The 20,593-nt window shown below is 46.1% G+C and overlaps 1 protein-coding gene and 1 long non-coding RNA gene across 12 annotated transcripts in view; one reads left to right on the top strand and one right to left on the bottom strand.

Annotated features, from left to right (window-relative positions):
- The window catches only part of ADGRL3 (adhesion G protein-coupled receptor L3), a 1,472,013-nt gene that overhangs the window by 535,520 nt on the left and 915,900 nt on the right, over nucleotides 1-20,593 (top strand). The gene's annotated exons all lie outside the window — the stretch shown is intronic.
- LOC138510444 (uncharacterized) lies at nucleotides 12,377-16,011 on the bottom strand. Its single transcript, XR_011280390.1, has 3 exons — nucleotides 15,935-16,011; nucleotides 12,736-12,853; nucleotides 12,377-12,620 (listed from the first exon to the last, which is right to left on the bottom strand). It is a non-coding gene; the product is annotated as an uncharacterized lncRNA (long non-coding RNA).

Raw genomic sequence — 20,593 nt, 5'->3', positions numbered from 1 at the left:
TTTACTTGGGGAAAATCGGCAGAACCAGTGCATGCTCCTTCCAATATGGGATTACCTTGGTGCTCTCACTTCTTTCTTTACCACTGCTTGAGTGATGCTTTTCCTGAGCAGAAGGATTTCGCTTTTAATATTCCATGGCACCGTTTCATACTCTCAAACGATCTTCACACCCACGTATAAATGGCGTGGCTTGTTTTCAAACTTTTTCAAGTCTAAATAGAAAAATAATCAATGAATTACTTTTTCTTCCATATCCCCCCATGTAGCAGACTCCTGCTTCTTGGCCTTGGGCCCAAGGCGGGTCAAAGAAGCAGGTTTATTCTCTTAATTCCAAGAATCGATGCTAAACTGAGCACTTTGCTAGCAGAAAATGAAATGGGGAGATGCACAAAACACATATTGGGAACGGAGAATTAAAAAAAAGCACATTTGGAATGAATGCTAGGGGAGACTGACCATTTTAAGGCGGGTCAGGCGTGATTGACATGCCATGCTATTCTCTGCATAAAATGGTCATTTTTTATTGAATTACATTTCTTTAACATTTTGCTGTGTTGCACCCGTGTCCGCATAAAACTGCTAACTTGGCTTGTAATTTTTCAATACTAATTGCACTCAATGATTTTCAAATGCTGGATGCTTGTTTTCAAAGAGCTGGCTACTTTGCCATGATGTGGCAATGGCGTTTCATGGCTGCTTCATCAAATACCCTTCTTTCCCAACCTTCTACTTGGGAAGGGGGCGGGGCATCATGGGGTAGTGTCCCAGCTATGGAATCCGATAGGCCTAACCTTAATCTGGAGTGCCACTCGGCTGAACCAATGAAAATCACGCACACTCCCTCGTCCTCCGCTCCACTAGTTACCAAAATTCGGAGTGTCGTCAGACAAGGCATTTGGCAGTCTAAACGGATCTGCGTGAAATGACCGAGTTTAAAAGTCCGACCACCAAAGTCTGAATCTCACCCTATATATATATATGGGCGGGAGACCACCCACAGCCCCCCCACCTTACGCCAATACATTTTCTATTACCTTTACCCCACCACATATATCTATGCGAACAAATGGGGGTCAGACTTTTGGTGCTTGGACCTTATAACCTCGGTCATTTTGGTTTAACCCGTTTAAACTGCTCTATATGAAACTCATGTTTCTCATCTATAGCAGGGCGATGGCTGGTAGGATTTAGAGAACTGAAGTTTAGTTTTAGGTGCTAAATGTATAGGGATCAGTCACCTGCAGTGGCAGAGCTGGTGGGAGCAGGGTGAGTGGGCTGGTTGCCACATCCTGGTCCCTTTCTGACCCAAAGGCGCCCCCTACCTGCAAAGTAGTGAAATGGTATTGATTGGTGCACAATGAGAAGCCTATCCCCTGCTGGAGAAAGGTGAAACGCACCAATGGCTGTATATCCCAGATATCACAGGGCAAGCAATGTTCTGCTGCCACCAAGCAAGTCAGCTTGACATGTGCTGGTGGTAAGGGGGAGATTGTGGATTTATATCATGGCTAGTGTCTCTTCAGCTCCCTTCCACACAGGGGCGCAGAGTACGAGGGTGCTCCGGGGCCCGGGTATCCACCGGAAAAGGCCATCTGCACTGAAAGTCCCTATATTTTCAATGGCATGTCCAAAAATATTGGCCACCGGCCCCCACGCTCCGTGGGAAAGATCAAAAGTATACGCTCCTGCTTCCACAAACCTTGAACTTACGGACTGATTATTTGACACGTAGGAAGGCGCGCATCCATGCCGAGGCCACACGCGCCTCCTTTGGGTGAGAGGGCTTTAAATCAAGCCCATAATTACAGTGAGGATAAGGCGTCCCCAGAGTATGAATCTTAAAGAGTCCTGGGCCCTGGAGGTAAACGAGCACATGAAATGCCCCGTTCCCTTTTAGGTTTTCATCAGCGCCTGGGATGTGACAAACAGCTGTGTGCAAGTGAAGCTTGAAATTGAATTAAAGTCAGGCCTTGGCGTGCTCCGTGCACCTGAGTAAATACAGCACGCTTCTGAAACTGGCCGCATTATAAAATAATGACCCAGCTGGGCAGTGATTTTTCCTGAATATTCTCCCTTGCTCGTTAAAATAAATCAGGATTTCCTTTAAAGTGATTAGAAATGGATCATGCTGCAACAACCCATTAGACTGTCTGAGCACTTTGAATGAGAAGCAATTAGCCAAACGATAAAAAATGAATAAGAAAATAACAGGGGTTCCACAAGTCTCAGACTTTCAGCAGTGACCCTAAATGAGAAAGAATAGGAATATGAAATGTGTCTTTCTGGAATTCTATACAATGATTGCTAGACTCATTAAAGGTTTATTTCTGGCACAATTCAGGGGGAGTCACTGAATTAGTCTGTTCTTAAACACCTCAACTCAGCCTTTCATCCTTCTGAGGTCGATAAATGAGTACCAACACAGGTTGGGTGATATTGTATGTCTAAGCGCGTAAGCATAAGTGCTATATAATAACACATCATTATCATTTGGCCATGGTCGTCTGCTTGCATTCACAGTAATTTGGTAATATGGGCCTATACACACTGATCTTAATGATACAGATCGCGATCCATTCTTGTATGAAATGTATATCACATTATAGTGATATCGTAACATATTTATCATAGCACCTAGGAACAATACTATGTGATGCCACGTCCTGTTTAGTCAAGGGGTGAAAGGTCATGTTCCATCGCTTCTTGCAATATCACTTCTGGGTGGGGTCAAATGACATCACGTCCTGTGATGTCATCAGAGGTCAAGGGTCATGTGGTGTCACTTCTGCTACCCCAGGCATTTTGGTGAAATGTTGTCCCTGGCGCAAGGTCAAGCGGATTCGCTAATATCTCCTGACCCGTCTTTCAGTTTCCAGGACCGACTCTCTAGAGATTAATCAAAACAAATTCAGGAATGTGGGAGACAACTGATCAACGAGCCAAATTACTTCTAGAGGATTAGTGCTAATGTCGATACTACCCCTAAACTGTTGCTTTGAACTTGGAACTAACCTCTATTGTGGTGGTTTTTGAATCACTGAGAGGTGAAGTACAGCAGCATACAGGAATCCTCATGGAGTTGACAAGATATGGATGAAAGAGAAAGCACCTTAGTGGGGTTAAAAACCACCATAAATGTTACTATTGAGGATGCCCTGGTACAGATGAAATCGGACTCAAAACAACAATTGAAAATTCTGATGACTCTGCAGGGTAATTGGGAGGGTGCAAATTGCAGATTAAGATCTCTGAATGAGATGATGAAAGAGATGAAACTGGGGTCTCTTTCTCAACATCAGAGCAATTGTAGGGATGGAATGGACAAAGTTACCCAAGAGGAAATGGATTATCTTTTGGACGACATGCCCCACTCTGTGTCAACCATGGAGGAATTTGTACGATTGGCACAGATATCTGAGGAAGACTAACAAAAGAATTTAAAAACCGGATCACAGTGTACAGGGGAAAATAATCCTAGCCAGAAGTCAACAGAGTCAAATTCCAGGCCGAATGGGAAACCCAGGAAGAAACGGAAAAGACAGTAGGGCCAATTGCTGGTGGAACCAGTTGGAGCACAGACACAGGAAGAACAAAAAAAAACATCAAAGAAGCAAAAAGTCCCGGAAGTCGAAAGCAACACAATTTGTCCGTAAAATCAAGTTGACCCAAGTGTGTGAGAAAGACCTATCCATAAAGAGTAAAGGAGCAGAAGTGGAACAAACAGCTGAAAAATCTAATAAAAGTATCAGACGGGCTAAAAAAAAGTTGAGAAGCTGACAGCTGCCAAACATATGGAGTATGAATCAGAGCCAAGGGCAAAAACTGTGCGTGTCCAAACAGAAGCACAACTGGAACCTAGAAAGTTAGCGCCGATCATCTTGAGTGGAAAAACCAACACCAGGGACTCTAAGGAAGATTACTTGGTATCTGGAATTCAGGGTGAAAATACAGGAGGGTCGGTCGTAAATACAGTAGTTCTCATCAATTCCGAGACTGGAAATGAGAGCGAAAAATCTAGCCTATAAGAACAGCACAAAGATTGTACAATCATCCACACCCTAACCGAGCAAAGAAAGAGTGAGGATTTACTCATCGATCCAAGTTCAGAAACAATGCTGAAACAAGGAACTGTGTATTGCAAATGCTCAGCTAACCAGACAGGTCAACAATCTACACATCATGAAAGTAGACTGCAGGGCATCCAGTGAAGGACGGTCCCTAAGTTGTGGATGAAACGGGTAGTCAAGACAAGAATGAGGTCAAGGCCCCTGAAACGAAGCATGATTCTATCTATATTCAGTTTCATCAGTCTACGGTTGACATTGACTATATTCGATTTCCACATGGCAAATGTACTGACATTGTGGAAATTGGTATAAAATCAAGTTTAGTGTAAGTGCTATTTTAGAGGCAAGTGAAGAGTTGATGGAACATGGTTATGAGGTTTCCCCATATATGTTGTATTAAAGCATTAGTAAGGTAATAAGTAAGAACACCATGGAAGTGGAAGGTATAGAGGGTAATGTAAAAATAAGTGATGCCAACAAAGATAGACAAATGGGATCGAGTCCCTACCGTCTGATGCTAAAGCAACTGTATGGGCCTTAATGCCCGACTTCTTGACACAAATCTTTCAAAGATTGAGTATGCCTGAGAAGTCTCTCTAGCGAAACAAGAACTGAAATGGCTGGGTTGGAATACGAGGGGCTTCAGTTCCTTTTGAAATAAAACGTAAAAAGGGATTATATTTTTAACCAATTTGATATAATTTCTCTTCAGGAGACCTGGTTAAAATCGAGTTTTAAAGTCGACGAGCTCTCAGTTTTCCAACAGCTGGCCTTCGGGAACGCTGCAGGGAGACCTTCTGGAGGGCTGGTGATTGCATGCAGAAATTTAGCCTGTGTTTTCCTCAGAGCTTTTATGTAATTTAACACCGGGAATTCTGGCGGTGAAAGCTGGGATTATGGCTGGTACACTTCTTAGTGTGGATAGCGATCAACCCATACTCAAACCCTCTTGTTCTTCCCTGTCCGATTTCCAGCAGTCACTCTCAGGTCTTCTTCTGGCCATTCATGTTCAGTTTCCATCTTCCAGTATAATTTTATTGGGGGGCTCTGAACTCCCAATGTATCTGTACTGATGGTCTGTGGGGGACAGGGGGGGACAAAACAGGGAACCAACCCTACATGCGAAGGATTGGTATTGGGTTCTGACTGAATGGAACTTAATAATGGCAAATGGGACCATTTGAAGGGGATGTCCCGCCAGCAGCCACTTGGAAGAGAGGTGTGCGACACTCAACCATAGATGATCTCTTTTCCTTCGAAGGACTTGTTTGAGCAGTGTTAGCATTTCTGTGTGGAACAAGGGGCACCTAGTGATCATGAAATGCTCGAAGGTACACTTTCCCAGCCAAACGAAATTTGGGAGGAATCCTATTTTGAGGAATATTGTGTTAACAATTGGAAGAACAGAGTTCTGAAATTTAATAGAGGGTAAACCGATCCAGTTAATAGCCTGAATAACATTACAAGTGCCATGGGCGATAATGATTTGGCCAACATTTGTAACCCAAAAAGCTTTGTGAATTTTTTGTGGGACCTTAATCCTCCGGACAGCCTGGGCAAACAAACTATATCCAAGCATAGTCATCGCTTTGAGGATAGGACTTGGGGGGGGGGGGGGGGGGGGATGAGGGAACTGAGCAAAGCAGTGTGGTTATTAAAATCTAAAAAATAATGAGGATATGTATCTGAAGTACAATCATTGAGAAACAGGTATAGAAATTGGTCAAGATCGAGTAAATATTTATGCATACAGTGAGATGGCAAGATTATGCTAAATTCTGTGGGTCAGACCAATTCAAGATGATTCTGGTATCTGATTAACTACACAGCGGTAGTGCAGATTAAGCCACAAAACGGTGGGCAGAACAGAAAGGAATTCTATCAAAACATCAGGATGGCTTTCGGAGGTGTGTCTCTACCTCACTAAATGACTTGGTAATGAGCACAGTATGTAGAGGGTCCTTCTTAAAGGATGGCCCAACACTTGATGGTGCTTGGATCGACTTATCCCAAGTCTTTGATACTGTTAAAAAACAACATCTGTGGGGTAAATTGCGGGGCTGGGGTGTACCTGAAACCCTGCAAGCCATAATAGTTGAGTTACATAAGGATTGCCCACTGCGGGGAAGGCTTGACAAAAAGGGGAGACTGTCTAGTGTTATCAAGACAGAGAGTGGGTGAGACAGGGATGTATTGTGGCTCCTTTTCGCTTTAACCTCTATCTATCAGACCTGGCAAAGAATTTAGAGGGGTCTGCGTTGGCAAGTCCTAAAATTGGGAAGGAGAGAATTAATTGGATTGGCTACCCGGACGACATTATGCTACTGGATTACACCCCAATAGGTTTGCAATGGATGTTAAATGCACTAGAGATGTATGCAAGGTTGGATGACTCACCCTAGTTACCAAAGAGGTAACATAGTTGGGGTCAGCAGTGAGATCCTTTCCATCTAAGGTACATCTAGCAACAATCTTGGAGGGATAAAATTTGCAAATTGGATCTCAAATGAAGAAAATTATAAATATGTACTGTAAGTTCTTCTTGACCCTGGTCATCGCATACTACATTGGTAGTCATCTGGTCCTTGCTATTTGGTTTGGATGCAATTCCACTGTTGAGACTAATTGATTGGGATAGATTGGAGGGAACACTGTGGAAGCCTTCTTAACTGTGCCCCAACTGCCTGCCTGAGGTATGAATTGGGCTTTCAGTCTATGAGATCATTAATGGACCGGAGATGCATATATCTGTATAGGCTGATCCTGGCTTCTCCAAAATCCTCATTGTATGAGGACATGGCTTGTGCATTAGAGGGTGCAGAACTGCTACTTGATTGATTTGAAGGCTCTAGTTCTGGAAATTCTTACAAGATGTAAACATACAGAATCAATCTGATCCAAAATCCCATGAAAGTGAAAGACAATAAAACGAGCTGATTGGATCAGGATGATTGCATTAATGCAGACCTAGATTGTTTCCCCATCATTGTTGAGTGTGGTGAAACGACAAGCTTAGTTGTCCACGTACTTGAGGAGATTTCTGGATCCATCTAGCAGGTTGGATGTTTTGAAATTCTGACTCCATATGTTGCCTACAGGAGAAATTGTACACATTAGGCACAAGGAGGAATACGGGGACAATATCTGCCCACTATGTGATGGAACTAGCGCACAGTCTTTAAAACGTCTGTTGAGCGAGTGTCTTGGGACATAAGAGAGGAGAGTAAGGACATTGGCAAGATTTGTTGATAAAGATTGGTGGTTAACAACGTCCCCCTTTTGGAAGAGACTGGTCTGAGGTCACAATACACTCCTAACAATGGAAATTGTGAAACTGTTAAGAGCTAAATCTCACTGTTTAACTGTGAAACTGGCTAAAGAGTCTTAATTTTGTTGATGTTGAACCATAGTGTGTTTTATATGGAAACTTCTACTCTTGGGAGTAGATACATTTTAGGTTAGGCTAAATTGCTAATAATCAAAATTTGGGATAGTCAAATGAGCTAAAATTGTATATTCTTGTGCGTTTTTTAAACTGTAACCTTTTCTTGTGAAAAGTCGTAATTTGTTAGTATCAAAGTAACAAAGAATGATTATATTGTTAAACATGTATTAACTAAATTCTTAATCTTTTGCGTACACATGTACATATCAACCCAAATATTGTATGCGCTTATTGACAATCATTTGTGCCAAGTGTTCTAACTGGGCTCCTCTGTTGTCGTTCTGAAGAGGGTAATTATTCATTTTCCATCACCAGGGTCAGGCTGGGTCATGATATTGTTTTGGGCACCAATGAAAAAGTGTCCCACAGTTGCAAATGGCAATTAATTCCTTTTGTGTTGTGACAGACTGTTTGAATAGTACCAAAGGGGGAGTTTGTAGATAAAGCACTGAAGATATTTATTCAGCAACACTGGTCAAAACTACTAACCACATACTGTAGTAACTCATCAAACTCGCCCACATTGGCCAAGAAAGTGGCCCACTTTGACCAAAAACAAAGTGCCCACACCAACATTTTGCGTTTTTGGTTTGGGCATTGTCCTATTGTCCTATAGGCCAGCACGAGCCTGCCCATCACTGTGATGAACACAGTCTTCCGAATGTGTAAAGGGGCACCAACATCTGCATTTCCCAATGGTGACAATCAGCGGTCAAGTTTTAAAAATAGAAGTGGGGGGGACTCATTAACATACCAATTGAATGTTGCGTCACCAGAAATTAGCATATCAAGGTGCCCTCTGAAAAAAAGTTAGGGACTCCTGAAAAAAGTGGGGGGACTCCGTCCACTTGCGTGTACCCTTGACTTGAGCCCTGGTGACAAGTCTTAAGGTGCATTCTTTGACCAAGGTGATGCCGGTCACAGGAAGTGACATCAGTGGAAGCAATATCAGAGTAAGCAAAATGACCTTTTTGCCTGTTGGGGATGCACCGACTAGTCTTCGTTTATCAAATTACATTCTGCTTCCCCCTCCAAAGTAACATATCACTTTCATCCACCTGCATTGGTTTTCAGTCATTAACTAGTTAAAGACGATGAATAGGACAATTGACTACAATTTGTTCTGTAATTCAGAGGGTTGTTTCATCTGTTTTGGAGATCTGTGCGCAAGATGCTGGTCACACGTTTGTTTCTAGGATGACGTCAGAGCTGCTAGTGAGCATGGACTGTAGATGATCTCACTTCACAACCCCAATAGCCAGAAATGGGGAGCAGCACGCTACAACTCCATGCACAGTGTAGCTGGGGCAAGGGGGGGTGGCAGAATTAAAGCAATGTGGCCGGTCGTGCTCCTTATCTGACAAATGTAGAAGTATATCATTTATTTCAGGGATTCACAAGTGTGCATTCCATGGGTGACCTAAGGAACAATTCAAACTGCGGTGTGCCCTGGGTAATTGTTAGCAAGAAACTTATTCTGTAGTTCACACTCAACAAATGCACTTCTAGAGGATGCTACTTTTTCCATTCCAGAAGATACCCTTAATTATAGTGATTTGCCGAGGATCACATAACTAGTCAAATGGGTACGCTGGGCCATGGGCCCAGATTTGGTGGTTTTACAGTTAGCAGATTGTAAGGCTTCCTACTAAACATGCTCCTGTTGCATGTGTAGATTTGTTCCAGCTTGCAACGTATGTTCTGCTTAGTTGTTTCAAGAGCTAGTACTCATTGCATGGGGAGATATCCCGAGGAAGGGGGTTAGGGATGAAACCTCAACCTGCAGCCAAAAGGGATGTCACAGGATAGGGCCAAGCTGCCTCGTCCTTGTTTATGCTATCTGATCCTGCATCCTGTCATGTCACTCCTGAGCAGTGCTCGTGTTTTTATGTTCTTGCTATTAATTAAAGACTACCAGTAGCAGGAGGCGCATTGATTGGAGCCTAGTCCCCAGCACTGGCTGAGCAATCCAGCCTAGCATAAGACCACTTTGTGTCTATAACCTCTCCTCTGCAATCAATTGTCACCCGTTTTTAGTATTTTTTCGACGCAGGCATGCAAGTTAAAGTTGCTGCTTGAGTGAATGTGTGCGAGCACTTTGTGATACACATGCCATGAACTACTAGTGTTGCTGTTGCCTGAGGCTGGTGTGTTGTAATTGCTTATTTATAACGCGCTTAATACCCAGAGGTTTCTAAGGGCGGACCCGGGGATGGAACGTGTGTCGCTCCATGTCGTCTTCCTCCCAAGGCGAGCGCGTTGCCCCCTGAGCCATCCTCCCGAGTTGCGGTGGATTGCTGGGTGCTGAAAAGGGCCCACATCAGGATTTTCAATTAATTTCCGATTTTTAATTAATGCGCCTCAGGTGTTGATTTTCTGGCCCTTAGCCGGAAGTGCCCTCTTGCCTATCGATGTATTCACAATTGCTGATGACCAGCTCGCACTCCACACACTCACCAGTGATTTCTGTGTGCCTGGGGATGTGTAGAGGCGGGAGTGGCGCTTAGAGGTGTTGATTTGGTTTAGTTACTGGGACATGATATGATATTCCATTTATAACGCACCTGTACGCAAGTGTTTCTAGGTGCCAAGGAACATGGAATTGATAGTGCTGGGAGTAGTGGGGGCGGATTAACGAGTTGCGGGCCTAGTATGGGAATTGTTTCATAGTGTGCAAAGGTCTGACCCCTTCATCCTCAGCCTGGGTTTTTGTGCTGGCAGAAGAGGGTCAGCACTGTGGTCATGTGCACCAATAGCAGCACATTCAGACCTTTTTCATTTATTTTTTTTGGGGGGGGGGGTGGTTTGTGGAAAGCAGCGTTTCGATAAAATGTGGGCCATAGTCTTGTTTTCAGGTGGTGTTGTGGATTGTCTGGTGATGTTGTGGGTGAATTGCTGACCTTGAAATTAAGGGACACTCGGTGCAATCCCAACTTGGACCACAATTGTCCGATGGTCTGCCTAAACAGCATCACTTAGGAAGAGACTGAGCCAGCATAACACTCTGTATCAAAAGAAGTGTTGTTTGTTCCCACTCGATGAAATGCAGTTTGTGATGTTTTGCGTTACAAGTCCTCTTTGTCACTGATTTGTCACCTTCATTGCAAATAATGGCTGGCCTGAATACGGGCACTGAAGCTAGAGACCTCTTATGCAGGCGACTGATAAGTAGAGGCCGCTGGTACTGCGTGGCTTCCTGCTCCTCGCCCATGGCACTAGTGGCTTCCTGCTCCTCGCCCATGGCACTAGTGGCTTCCTGCCCCTCGCCCATAGCACGAGTGGCTTCCTGCTCCTCGCCCATGGCACGAGTTGCTTCCTGCTCCTCGCACATGGCACGAGTGGCTTCCTGCCCCTCGCCCATGACACGAGTGGCTTCCTGCCCCTCGCCCATGGCTTCTTCCTATTCCACTTCGAGGGCAAGGCCTCCTTTGGCCAGTTCCCTCCACCCGAGCCCAAGTCTGCACACTTTTTATGTTATCTGTTTGGCGAGATCTACCAGCATCCTGACAAGATGGCACAGTAGATGGCAAGGCCGTACACAAGGTCAATGTACTTTGTGCTTCCTTCATCATGTGTTTGTATGAGGGATACCGGAGGATTGAGTGGCACAGACATAATTATACATAAGGATCTTTAATGACCCAATGGACATTCCAAGTGTGAGAGGCGGCATTGTGAGCATGGTGCCCAAGAGTTCAAAGGCGGCACTGTAGCTCACGGGAGAACGTCATGGTGCCGTATTTCAGATTTAGGGAGTCCTTGAACCTTTTTAGTAATGTCACATGTTTTAGCACCAGTGGAGCACTATCCCTTGCAGAGGTGCTGTGTGTAGCTGAACCTGGACACTGTGCCTGATATTGCCCGGGAGGAGATGCTCGCTGACTATAGGCCATGGAAAGATGGAGGTGCTGTTGGCAACAGGCCGTGGACTGCCTAGGTGAGCAGGAGAGGGTTAAAGAGGCTCTTTTTCTGCTTTATCGAGCAGCTGTGTTGTGGATTAAAACCAGTAGAAGGAGACTATGTGTGAGAGAGTCAGTAGGGTCGAACGTTGTGTATGTGGCCAATTGTGGCCGAGGGTTCTTTCAGTGATGTATTTAGCTCAAGCCCAGTGTTTATATCCGGGTGTTGGCTGAGAGGGAGGGCAGTCCGTTTGAAACCTGTGGTAATTTTGTTGAGGTGGAAGTGGCTGGTGTTTCCCATGGGGAGGGATAAAGAGCTTATCATAACTTTTGTGCCCTTGTGGGCTCTGATTTTCTGTCGGATTTAAGGCATTAGGGTGTCCGGGTGTAAGGAGATAGAAAGGTGTAGTCTATTGCCTGCGGGAGATGATGGGCGAGCAAGGGAAATGAATGGTTTCTGTGTGTTGAGAGTTTACCATCGCAAAGAGTGGAATGCCATCTTGCGGCAGGTAGGTCTGTACATTTGGAGTAACCACAAAGGGGAGTTAAACGGCAGTTCCCTCCTGTTTATGCCAAACTATTATACACTCAAAGAACAGAAGGTAAAGTAATTACAAAGTTATTCCTGTGGCTGAGTCCCTAGCCAAACATGTAAATGACCCTATCTGTGAATAATCTCGTGCCTCTTGTATCAAGGGCCTAGTTGGTGCTGCTGGGCCGACTACAAAGGGTGTCGAGATTTTCCCTAAACTCTCTAAAACACTTTCCTAGTGTCTAATACGTGCACACAAAGATGGAGGTCGATACTTATATCTTTAATTTGTCGCCCCCAAAATGTGTGTCTTATCATAAAAACAAAAAACCAACCCCAAAGCAACTCGTTGTGTAGACAGTTGTCAATGGAAGGGATTTATTTAAAAAGGATGTATTTCTCGACAACCAAAAGTTTGGGTAAAGACCATACATGTAGATAACAGTTATAATTTCTTTATACAAGCCCTCAATTTTCTTTGTAACGGAATGGAGGTCTGGGTTATCCACCAGGCCAATTGTAACTGTCAACCGGTTTCAGCGGGATTCTCAAGTGGCTGCTTTCTTCAGGACAAATACTTTATAATTCTTGTATTCTCAACAATTTCTTCAGCACTGGGAAATATTAGAGGGTGTCTTCTAGGGTCCAAGACTGGATAGGGTGAGCAATTCCTAGTCCTGTATGGACAAAGACAAGAAAAAAAGCGGAGCTAGTATCAATCTCAAGTACAAAAAGTCTATTAAAATGAGTGCTCCTGGTAAATCCACCTGCTGGAGATAATGTTTTTCATACCTCTGTGGTGAAGTCCTAGTATTTGTAATGCATTGTGTGTCTTCAAGAATATCCACTGCAGCGAAAATTCTTATGCAGTTGGTTCTTGAAGGGGATTCTGTCTCCTTGTTCCTATACCCTGTGGTTTAGACAAAGGACATATATAAGTGCTTTTGTTCCTGACAAGTTTGAAATTATTGTCTACAACGATATTCAGTAATCACATCTTGTTGTGTCTTTTCTTACTAAGGGACTGCTCAAGTTCCATTTTTGACTTTATTGTTCCCCCATGAGGTTAATGCCTGTTATCCTGTGGCTGAGTACCTCCTCTGTACATTTGGTCTGAAGTTGAGTGGTGAAAGGTGGATCTAGGTTATGCATGCGTCGTGCATAACAGAGGTCCACACCCGATTAAAGAAAATGTCTCTGAGAGAGTTAATGTTGAACATGAGGTGGGCAAGTCTTGGAGTGCTCCAGTTTGAAGGAGAATGGTGGGGGGTATTGGCCAAACACAAAATGACTTGGGGGTGGGGAGGGATGGGTAGAGAGCCATAGTGGTAGGAGGCAAACCAGGTGTGAGACTGGTGCCAGTTATGCCCAGCTAGGATAGTGTGGCAGGTAATACTGGGCAGTGTATGGCATTAGTTAGATCAAGGAGAGGGAGGAGGATGAAGGTGAGCAGCTGGTTATAAGTGTGCATTTGTGATGGAACTGGTAAAACAGGCTAGATAGAATCCTTTCTAGAGGTGGTAAAGTTTGTCTATGGTGGGTCTGTACTGGTTATGGCAGTGGTCTGGACAGCAGGCATGGGGGAGCTTTGGGGTGGTTGGGAAAACATGCCAGGACCTCCTTAACTGTCTTCCTGCTCCAAGAGCTGCTGAGAGTCCTAAAGCCAGTAGCGGTGAGGCTGGTCCAGTGGCTTTCTGATGTGGATGTTGTCATTGCTACTGTGCATTGCAGGAGTCCTACGGCAGCTGCCTTCCTTCCTGTACACTCTTTGGCCATTGGCCATGCAAGTGACCGTGGCCTGAGTCACAAAGGCTTTCAGTAGTACAGACTGCCTTGAATGTGCCCAGTAATCGGCACTAGAGCTACAAGGAGCCATTTGGGAAATGTCTGTGTGAGTGTGTGTCTGTACATGAACGTGCCCAATAGAGAGATTGTGCCTTTTTGCTGTTCCTGAGATGGATTGGTGCATCGGTTTGTGTGTCTTGTGCAGTACACATGATAACTATTAGTTCACTCTATTTCTGATTTTAAAATGTAGCCTCCCAGGAGTATTGGGAAGTGCAGTTCCAGAACAGATTCCATTGTATATTAAAACCAATGCTGTCATTGGTGGCATTAATAACTCATAGAGTCTCCAGGCAGACTAAAGTGTGTCGTGAGTAATCAATAGAATGCACCGAGCTGGAGAAGGGGGTGGCGAGGCTTGCTGGGGCGTCCCTCTCTATCTAATCTACCACTTCTCTAGCCGTACTGTGTCTTCTCGCCCCTTGAGACTCTATTTCTACCTCTCTCAACTTGGCGGCTTCTCTTCCTCTCACAATTGAAATTTCAATTCCTCTGTCTTGTCTACAAATCTCTCCATGGCCTCGCCCCCCCATCTCTCTTCCCTCCTCTCATTTTACTCTCCCTCCCGCTCTCTCCGATCTGCTGATCTCTACCTTCTCACTGTACACCCTTCCCCTTGTGCCGCCTCACGCTTCCGCTCCTTCCAACTCTTGTCCCCCCTCCACTGGAACTCCCTACCTCTCTGTATCCGCTCCACCCCCACCTACTCATCCTTCCGCTCCTCCTTGAAAGCCCTTCTTCTCCACCCCCCCTGACTCTCCTTACCTACCTCCCTCCCCCCTCAAGCCCCCTGCCCCCCGTTCCCCTCGCCTCCCTCCTTCCCCCTCCACCCGCTGTCCTCATACTGGATACTGTAACCAGGAGGCGTAGGAGGTCACCTGGGGGCTTCCCTCCCTCCTTCACCTTCCTCCCACTCCCGCTGACCTCAAACCTGACATTGATACCGCTTCACCTACCTCCTTTCCCCTCCCCTCCCTCCTTCTTTCCCTCCTTTTGAGTAAATTGTTCCACATACTGTACTACTGGTTTGTCACTTGCTTGTAATTATGCTCCTTTAATTACTGTATCTTGTTGTTATTCTGTAAAGCGCTTTGGAGTAAAGCGCTATATAAACTCAATAAACATAAACTGAATAAATCTCCGCCCTAACGCAGGCGTCCCTAACCCCAGAGTAGTTGGTACTGGTTGTTACACCCGCGGTATGCTAAACCGTAAACCGACTCAGATGTTCAACTAAAGGCACGTGGCCTTATCTGTTTAAGTTCCCTCAGGGACATCCTAGAGTGACCCTACACTAGCCAGTGGTTAGTTCTAAAGGGTGTTGTATGGAAGTGCCATTATTTTGTTTTTATTTTGTATTAGACGTTTATATGGGCTTATACACAAATGTTTCCAGGGAGTAGGGATGCAAGCCCCACTCTATCTCCCTACTCTTATGCCCCGCTGTTCCTTTCCCTGTCTCCTACTACTATCCTTCTCCCTCTACTATACTCCGTCCAACTCGGCAGACGTTCTCTCCTTGTGTCTCTTTACTCTGCCACCCGATGTCTAGCACTCCTTCTAGTACCTGCCTCTGCCATTCAATGTTATTACACCCTCCAAATATACTCCTTCTCTGTGCACCACACTGCTGCTCCCTCCACCACACTGCTGCTCCCTCCACCACACTGCTGCTCCCTCCACCACACTGCTGCTCTCTCCACCACACTGCTGCTCCCTCCACCACTCTGGTCTTCTCTCCACCACACTGCTGCTCTCTCCGCCACACTAAAGCTGCTCCATCCTACCACTACTCTCTCCACACCGCTCACCTCATCCCGTACCCAGGGATATTTTGTCCTGATTACCCTGCAAGGGCTATTGCCATGCTCACTCTGCCACTACCCTCACTCTTCCTATTCTTATGGTTCACTTCTCTCCTGCACCCTTCTCCTTGTACCCCACTCCTGCATCCCTCTCTGTAATCCTTATTCTGTCCCTGCACCCACTCCCTCTCACTCCACCTACTTCCTCCGCTCCCCACCTCCTAGCTTCCACTTTGGCTCTATATTTCTTTCTCTCAGCCTCACGTCATATAGCCCCTCCCTCATTTTCTACACCACAATATACACAGAACGGGTACCCCTCTCCCTCGCAAATACCTTACCTGCACTCTGCTCACTTTCTGCCACCATATCTCTAGTGCTCCACTCTTTCGTCCATCCCATATCTAGTCCCTCGGGCCACCTTCCCCTCCTCTGGCCTCATGCGGCAACGCCACACTCTGCGTTTCCTTCTGTCGCCTTTTATACTGTGGTTCTGCTGGCTCTGTCTCTCCCCCCACCCCCACTCCCCCCCTGTCAATTGGCTGCAGTGGTCACCTGACTGCACAAACCGGTGCCGGCCTTTTCCCCAGGAGCTGTGTTACACGGGTGAGCGGCTTTAAAAAAAAACTTGAAGCCCCTCTTCCTTTTCCAGCCCAGTGTCAGAAACAGTGTCTAATGTTGTAGCAGCCAGGAATTCAGGCTGCTCATTCTCCTTTCTGTAAATCGGATGCTAGTGAGTGTTACTGCCATTTCAGTTTGGGAAAGGCTTCTGTGTCTCTCGTCACTCCCAGTTTGTTTTCTACTGGTTCCTATTTGTCTGTCTGGGATTGTCAGGCCAGGTGCCTTGGTGTCTTATACTTGTTCAGCAGGAAGATGCTCAGTCCATTTCGAGGCTGTACTTGTTTCCGCTCTCCTGGCGCTGGTCCACCTTTTCTTTGTTGCTCCCAAATGCATTCTGGGAGTTGGAGTCCTGAAACAGAAAAGCAAGAACCATGGTCAGGAAATGTGCTGGGAGGTAAAGAGCGGAACTAGTGGAGACATGTGTGGCACATAGGGGGTGGGCGGGTCCGTTTCCTGGACTGGAGAACCCCAAACTCCCACTTCCCTTATCTGGTACAGGGCTGGCTCAGGCCTTTGACAAGGTAAGCCTCCTACCCAAGGCTGAGGGGATTCCCGGTTTCTCCCCTCCTCCTGACAGAGTTGAGAACCTGGTCCTGTCACAATGCACAGGATATGTTTACCAGCAACATTAGGATCTTCACCTCTATAAAAACTCATATTATTATGGGGCAACGTGATCTCACATGAGTTCTGCTGCTCTCCGAAGCCTATGTGCCAGTGACAGGCCAATGTATCGCTTCACGGAAAAGTTGTTTTCCTAACTAAATAGACCTACAAGCGTCTACAAACCAGTTTTGCCCGGGGACAAAGGTTTCCCACATCCTTCCTATGCCAGATTCCAGGCAATCATCTCCCTGTCTTGCTAGGAGCACAGCGCGTGAAGATGGAAAGTTATCTGCATGTATTCCTGAGCAGCTACTCCCCATCTGTTCAGATAACAGTGCTGTGGGATGAAGCTAACTAGTTATCGCCAACCCTACTTATTTGCGCACTGGCCATCTTCTGTCGAGAATTGACTCTCGCCATCTTGCTCTTTTCCCATTTCTGTTCCTGTCCCCACTCCCCTATTTGTCAATGTGAGCAAGGGGCCAGCACTCCAAACCACTGCTTGGACTTCGAACCACTATGCAGACTTCACGTGCCCCCCCTGCTAGGTTATCAAATGCTGTGCTGTTTTGAGCCACTTTCCACCCCAGTGAATCGTGGGTAATGATCAGTGAAATATAACGTCCATCTTTAACTCGGGATTCATATTTTCCGGTGTGTGCCTGCTCCCTGCATAGGTTGCCATTGGATGCCCGTGTTCCCTTTTAAACTCGTCAGCTTGACCCATAACGTCACGTGTACTGGGGTACCAAGTGTCTTGGCCATTGGCTAGAAACGTAGCATCTCTGGTATTAATCTGACTTTTGATTCACAACTAAATCTCCCTGGAAGGGCCTACATTTAAAATCAATTGGAATTATTTTCTCTGCATTTACACGAGCAACCACAACACGTGGGGCTCTATTTACCGCGGCAGTAGGGCAAATGCTTACCGCCCATCATTCAGGACGCAAAGTGAAACCTTTTGACTCCTCATCTATTTTCTGCATGTATGTGTGTACTTCTTAAGCAGTATTTTGCTTGCCTGTGTGTAAGCCTAGATTAAGTCAATTAAATAAGCTTGACAGGTCCCATACATTTTTTGGGTGCAATTCCTCCTGTACTGCAATCCAGAGTCTTGCTCGCAGAGACAGGTGATTGCATTTGTGTAGTTTGCTCTTCTGGGTATTTCTCTAGTCCATGTGTGCACCCCTTTAGTCTGAGTAGTGCTTGTTCAGTATTTTGTTATTGTACCCCATTTACAAAAGGGGCAGCCTTTGCCCTTCCGTCTTGTCCCTGTTGCCTTTTGTTTCCCCTGATAAAACGTAAACAAATTAAAAAACATTTTTACAAAATGTCCGCCCGACCACGAAACACAGCGAATGTTATTTACCCTTTGCCAGTTCCCCGTGTCCGTTATTGTTGCAGACTTGTCTTCCCACTTGCTGTGGTCAGTCTTATTGGTGTAGTGTTTACGTGTGGCTCTTGTTTCTCTGGGTGTTTTTGGTTCTTCTTGTTTCTGTGTCTCGTGGAGGGGAGCGACGCGCTTGCAGTGCTGGGAATGGACAAGGTTGGGAGGACAGGAGAAGACGAAGTTGAAGGACGAGCCTTGTGTCTCCTTGCAGGCGGAGACGGATTAACCCATGATTGAGGAATTGGGATCTTTGTGCTGTTCTAGGTGCCTGTTCAGAGGCATGGGACACGCGGCATCACCAGTCTTCGGACACATCGGGAGAGACTCAGGCATTCGAGTGGCCCCAGGAGGAGGAGGAGGAGTGAAAGATAGGGCAGAGCCATAATAGGAGTCCATGAGCACTGACGCAAAGGAGCAAGGACTCTGGTTTAGGCCCTCGCGGAAGCAGATATGGCCTCTGGCAGTGGCTCCAAAGAGGCAGAGCATTTGGTGGAGCATCAGGGCATGTCAGGGGAGCCACAGGATATGGGAAGTTTCAACGTGTGGGAGGATGTGGCAGGTGCGGTAAGTAGCCGGGAGGAGGAGAGTGGGACAGTTCCTGTCTGGTTGGGGGAACATTGCTGGGTTGGGACCAGCCTTCACCTGATTGAAGGTGCAAATGAGGGGGATGTTCCTCCGGAGAAGCATCATGTTCGGGAGGAGCCTCATGGAGGGGGTCAACCGTTTGTGGTGCTGTAGCAGGTGGTGGTCTTACCGCGGGTAAGGAGTCAGATGAGGAGTAAATGTTGGTGGTGCAGGAAACATACCCTGAGCCAGATGATGCTTGGGAGCAACACAGGCACAGGATTCCAAGAATGCCTGTTTTTTTCTCTTGCCTCCAAAAATCACTGACATTTTATCCAGTCCTCTCTTGGAGTTGTACCAAATCAAAGATGGGTTATCTCTCTCATGGCCTCTCAAGCTGCTTTGAATCTTAGGGATTCCCTTATCCTAAACTCACCAGATGGCACTTGTGCGCCCCAATTCAAATTGCAGGATGCGTCAAACCCCAGCAGTGCTGTGCCAACTAAGAACTACCCTAAATGTAACTCTGACTCCCAAGTCACTCATTCACTCCTTGTTCCCTATCCTTCTTCCTACTGAACTACACTCTAGTCTATTACATCTTCCCTACATCTCCCAAGCTTGACTCCAGCAGCAACCTCCCCTCTCCCTGAAAACTGCACAAGACTGAAAACCATCTACACTCACACGTGTCCTCTTATAGACCATGCAGTCAGACTCGGTCAAACTTTCTAAAAATGTTTGTCTGCAATGCATCCTGGTCGAATCCCCCAAAGTTCACGCAATTCGAGGTTCCAGCAGTAAAACCTGCCCAGGCATAATCTATCTGTTCTGTCAACTTGGGTGGGTTATATCTTGCTTTGTGGGTAGGTTTTTAAAATGCACTTTGGCCAGAATGGTTGGACTTTCGGGCATTGCCACCAAATGTGCCTCCAGGTCCCCTCTTCCCCGCATGCCCTCCAGCACAAATTAGGAGTAGTCTGGTAGATTGTGGACAGTCTATCCCTTCGCGGGGACCATCGGAGATTCCGGATGGACTGGGACCTAGCGATGACATTTCTGAGAAGGGACGCCAAAAGCTCATGGTGCCCTAGGAGGATGAAACTACTGCGTATAACCTTAAGCCACGCCCCTGCCGGCGGGATCCGTCACACAACACACCAACAGAGGGGCAGAGACGGGAGCTCACTAGGAGGGAAAGGCGATTCAGCAATCAACTAACCAATGGGGATATGAGACAGGAAGCCACTGAAACCACGGGGAAAAACGAAGTGGGCACTACCACGGAAAGGACTGGACACTGCAAGACCCGGGAAGGGGTGGGCGGAGTTGGGGGAGGGGAGTTTGCTGTGTTTGTTCATGTTTTAAGAAAATGGCAATGCATACTTGAGTGAAAAAGAAAATACACTTTTGCATTCTCATATTTATTCCACTGTGTAGAGCAGTGCAATGCATTTAAATGTCTCCAACTTATTGAGAAAGAAATCAATAGTGATATATTTTGACTGGAGGAATGCTGCCTTTTGGTTCGCCGCCAAATATGTTATTTCATTTCCATGTTTACCATTGCATGGCCGGCTTCCAATTTGTACAGGTCTGGGTTTCATTAGTCTCTCCCTGACTGAAGGCTAATTGGCTAATTCGATGGCTGTGCGTAGTCGGCTTGCCTTTCAGGTCAGGATTCAGTCTTGGCCTTTGTATGTATGGGGAGTTGGACTCCACATTTTGAACCAGGTCAGACCCAACCCAGTGTGCAAGAGTGAGGCCCCAGCAACATATGCTAGGTTCCTTCTCCACCACCACGCATGAAATATTG

This window comes from Ambystoma mexicanum, chromosome 6p, assembly GCF_040938575.1.
Source record: "Ambystoma mexicanum isolate Mex_15411 chromosome 6p, UKY_AmexF1_1, whole genome shotgun sequence".
Taxonomy (NCBI): Eukaryota; Metazoa; Chordata; class Amphibia; order Caudata; family Ambystomatidae; genus Ambystoma; species Ambystoma mexicanum.
Note: the sequence above shows the minus strand (reverse complement) of the source record. Positions and strands in the feature narration are given on the sequence as shown.